We start from the raw sequence: 4,816 nt of genomic DNA, 5'->3' as shown, positions 1-4,816 counted from the left end.
GATCAGATAGGGATCAGGAATGGGTAGTGGACGAGAATGATATGGAGTTTGCCTGTATAGCCCTAGAGAGGTGAGACCTTGGGAGAGGCCGCTCCAGGATATAGTTGGGTGAGACCCGTGGGCGAGGCCCGTATGAGATTAGCGGTGTAGATGAGACCTGGGAGCAGGGTTGCTCAGTAGTATGGTTGGGTGAGACCCGTGGGCGAGGCCCGAGCGAGAGTGATTAGACTAGTGGGAATAGAAGGATAGATGCGGGTGGGACCCGTGGGCGAGGCCCGTGAGTTTTAGCAGCACAGGTGGGACCTGGTAGGGACCTTAGTGTCAAGATTAGGGGATCGAGAATCCCAGGTTTGTAGTGCCTGAATGGTAAAGTAGATTGAGAAGTTATAGGTGATCGAAGTTCTTTGGAAGTCGTTGGGAGCGACTAGTGGTGGTGTTGGGACTAGCTACCGGTGGGAGCCGATAATCCAGTCATTGATAGGTTGGTAGGGACCAGGGTGGTCTCAATTCATCAAGAAGTCAGATGAGGAATAGCAGAATTGCCAGTCAGTGGCAGTGCGAGTATGCAGCGTATGGTGGAATTCAGTTAGCTGATCATGTGGTGCTCGACACCAAATTGTAGTAGAAAGAAATGCCCAGTGGATACTGGCGATAATGACCCGTACTGGAAGTAGCGGGAGTAATAGAATCGGTGAAGACAGGGTCTTCGCAGTGGCAGAGGGAATAGTTGGTTATGGAGCATTGCCTTCGGAAGGCAAGGAAATCACACAAGGAAGGAAGTGGAGAACCCCTATGGGTTCAGTGCAGTACTCAGTGAGTACCAGAAGGATTGTCGTTTGAGTAAGTTCTGGTTCTAAGTTGTTCAGGGTCAGGTTTGACCCTAGGTTTAACCGCGATGTTTATGTTAGTCAGAATGACCAGGTGGAAGACCAGCGCAGGTAGGCGGCTAGTGTTGGGATAATAGGTGGGTATTGGAGGTGGATCGCAGGCGGTGGACTATGGCAAACTTCGAGGACGAAGTTTAATTTAAGTGGGGGAGAGTTGTAACCCCCAAAGTTTTAAAGGCCAAGAAAGGAAAGAAAACCCTAAGTTTAGGGGTCGACTCGGCGAGTCCAAGGAGGGACTCGGCGAGTCCGAGCGGGATCCGAGTCGAGGAGTAAGTGACCGACTCGGCGAGTCGGCGAGTCTGGTCTGTGCGAGGAAAACCCTAAATCCGGGGCTTGGAGCCTATTTAATCGCCTCATTCTTCTTCATAGGGCTCCTTTACTGCCTCTCACACCCAGAACGCCGCACCCTAAGCCTCCATTGTGCTCATTCAAGCTTTTAGCCATTTTTTTGAGTGATTGAGAAGAAGAAGAAGAAGTGGGAATCTTTGAAGCATCAAGGAGTGGCCTTGGATCCGAAGTTTGGGGAACATTTCAGAGCATTTGAAGGTATTAATTCGTTTCTCTCCTTTAGATCTTCCTTGGTTATGAGTTTTGGGGCTTTTAAGCCATGTCTAAGATCAATTTCGAGCTTGGGGTCCAGATCTGAGGTTGCTACCTCAGATCCATGCTTGTTTTGGTTTAGAATCCCGTAAAGTATCAGCCATTGGGTGGATTTTGGAGCCTCTTGGTCTTAAACCCTAGTTTATGGTGGATTGTGCCTAGATCTCCTTCTCTACACGTAAAGTTTGCAACTTTACATGGGGAATAGGCTTGGGAAGGGTAGATCTACAGTTTGGAGTCCATGCATGACTCGAAAGTCCTCTGCATGTAAGTAGATCCGAATGGACTCGGCGAGTCCTTCGAGTGGACTCGGCGAGTAGCTTGAAGATGAGGAGGAAATCGACGAGTGGGATGAACAGCTCGTCGAGTCGAATGAAGATGGGCATGAACTCGGCGAGTTGGATGAACAACTCGGCGAGTAGGATGAAGATTGCCTTATGCTCAGCAAGTCTGTTCTTAGACTCGGCGAGTCAGGTCGGGTAGTCCCAAACCATTCGAGTTAAGACTCGAGTCAACGAGTCGAGCAAGGACTCGGTGAGTTGGACAGGACAGGATTCGGGAATCAGTAGACTCGGCGAGTCAAGGGCTGACTCGGCAAGTCAAGTCGTGATTGAAAGGACTTTGAGCATGGGGACTCGGCAAGTCAGTAAGTGGACTCGGCGAGTAGGGTTGACTTGGAAGGTTGACTTTGACAGGACTTTGACTTTGGCAAGAGTTGACTTGGTTGACCTTTGAAGGTCAGTTAGACTAAGTGATATGTTGATATTGGTAGCTCGGGGAGCTAGTGGAGCAGCAGTTCGGAGTTAGTGGTCAGGTAGCGGTCAAAGGGATTAGCAGCAGCAGTTCAGCAGTATCAGGTGAGTTTCCCTTTGTGTGAATGGGTCTACGGCCACAATGCCGGCCCATGTAGACATGAGTAGAAGACCCGGGGGTTAGCCCTAGACATCGTATGCTAGTATGTTGTTCAGGACGAGGTCCAATGTTAGCGGGCGGGTGCTCAAGGAATGGTTTATGTGATAGTTTATACTTGTTGTCTGTGTGATACTTGTATGTGCCTGGTAGGGAGGTGAGTGTGGGCGAGATCCCGTATCTCACCAATAGCAGAGTGTGGATGGTGTTCCACATCTCAGTAGCATTAGAGCAGGGGCGAGGCCCAAGTAAGGAAAGGAGTGAGTGTGGGCTGGGCCTGTATCTCACTACCAGTAGGAGCATGGACGGGGTTTCGTGACTTATCAGTAGCAGGTCAAGGGCGGGGCCCAGAGATAGGCGAGGCCTTAGGACAAGATCCATTAGTATGTGTTTAGCTTATGTGAGATGTTTATGTGCTATTATATGTTAGTGGACGAGGCCCTGTGACAGGTGAGGCCTTCGTGAAACAGATATGTATCTGAGCGGGGCTCGAAGCTAGGCGGGGCCTGGAGCGGCGGTGCCGTTGTAGCGGGCGAGGCCCGAGGTAGGGGTGAGGCCCAGTATGTGCAGTATGTGGTTATGCATGGTATGTGGTAGGGTGGGGAACTCACTAAGCTTCATGCTTACGGTTTTCAGTTTTGGTTTCAGGTACCTCCGGTAGCGGATGATGGAGCTCGGGATGATCGCATGGCACACACCATAGCTTAGACAGCCTGGGAATGTTTGCTCTGATAACGAATATGTATTTTGGAAACTAACACTTTGTTTATGTTTGAAAACGATGAATTTGCTTAACGTAATGTTTTATTAAATGAAATTTTTAGTCTTAAATTTTGGGACGTTACAAGTTGGTATTAGAGCCTTGGTTTGAGGGATTCGGACATGCTCTCGAGCGTGTCTGAACTCAAACTAAGGGATTGGTATAGAAGTTTTCAAAATGAAAAGACAGTTTTGTAAAAAGAGAGTTTTGGGAAAGAAAACAGTTTTAGAAAGGCAAAAATAATTCAGAAAGAAAAGAACTTTGAAAAGAGAAAAAGGGTGTGGTGCATGCAATCAACCGAGCTCAAGTAAGTACCCTAAAATACCCATACAAGTTTATGTTATGATTATCAGTTGATAGAACAGTATGCTAGATTAGGACTAATGATCTAGGAATGATGCCTTATGTGCCTATTATATGTGTTTGAGCTGCATGATAGTGCTGATTAGACAGTAGTAGGATAGCCTGTTTAGGTTATGCCTGAGTTTATGAGTTTGTGTTGCATGCTAGTTCAGATTCTTGCTATGTGGATATGATTGCTTAAGTATGATGTGGTTAGATTTTCCCCTTGTCCGAATGCTGCTTGCTATGTGCATTGTGGGATTTTGAGTGATGGGAGTTAGCCATTAGGTGGATACGTCACGTCACATGTGATCAGGGTTGAATAATCTCAGAGTGCTGGATTTGGCCCTATTGCGCAGCTCTTGTTTGAGTCCAACTGTTGTAGGGACGAGTCTTTTACTTGAAGGATTATCTGAGCCTCGTCACATGTGATGGTATCCAGGTGATGGCTAATTGGCATCACAAGGAGACCTTCAGCAGCTGAGGACTGTTTGAGTTGAGTCAGAGGTTTCCCTAGGGTAAGCCTAGGATGAGATAGTGCTTGGAGCAGTAGTAGTGGATAAGGGACCTGGTGGAGTCAAAGCAATTCCTGAGGAAAGTACGGATAGATGTGGAAGGTAGTATGGGCCCGTACTACTGAAAGCATAGGATCCGTACTTGATTCGGGAAGGGCCAAGACAAGACCGGGAACCTAGTAGGGGGTGTGTTTGGTCTCGCAACAGTGATGAGTTTTCTGATAGTGGTTGTGTTATATGTTTCAGCATGGTGACGTTGCGAGAGAGACCAGCAGGCGGATCAGGCACCGGAGAGGGATCAGGCTCGGGTTCAGGGGCCGAGCAGCTCGAGGAGCGGATGAGAGAGTTGATATCAGCTGAGGTTACGCGCTGTATCCTAGCTCAGACTCCTGTGATCTTTGGCACGGTCAAGGAGGGTATACTGGAGATCTTGGATGAGAGGCTGGGAGCCTTCCGTACCGAGATGATGGCGTTGTTGGGAGCGCGTACCTTGACATTTCGAGAGTTTAGGGCTTGCGGGGCACCAGATTATCATGGGGCTAGGGACCCCATTGCTAGCAGCAGATGGTTGGCTGATGTTGCCAATGCTTTTCGTACGAGCAAGTGTCCCGAGGGGGACAAGGTTAGGCTCGCCTCCTGTCTTCTGAAGGACAGAGCGAGGGATTGGTGGGAGGATATTGGTCATGTTTTGGGGGATGATGTCGCGTTGGACGCGATGACTTGGAGCGATTACTCGACCAGGTTCAGGGCGGAGTTTTTGCCGATTATTGAGGTGCAGCAGCTGGCACGAGAGTTTCAGGATT

The sequence above is a fragment of the Lactuca sativa genome, chromosome 8 (genome assembly GCF_002870075.4).
Source record: "Lactuca sativa cultivar Salinas chromosome 8, Lsat_Salinas_v11, whole genome shotgun sequence".
Lineage (NCBI taxonomy): Eukaryota > Viridiplantae > Streptophyta > Magnoliopsida > Asterales > Asteraceae > Lactuca > Lactuca sativa.
Note: the sequence above shows the minus strand (reverse complement) of the source record.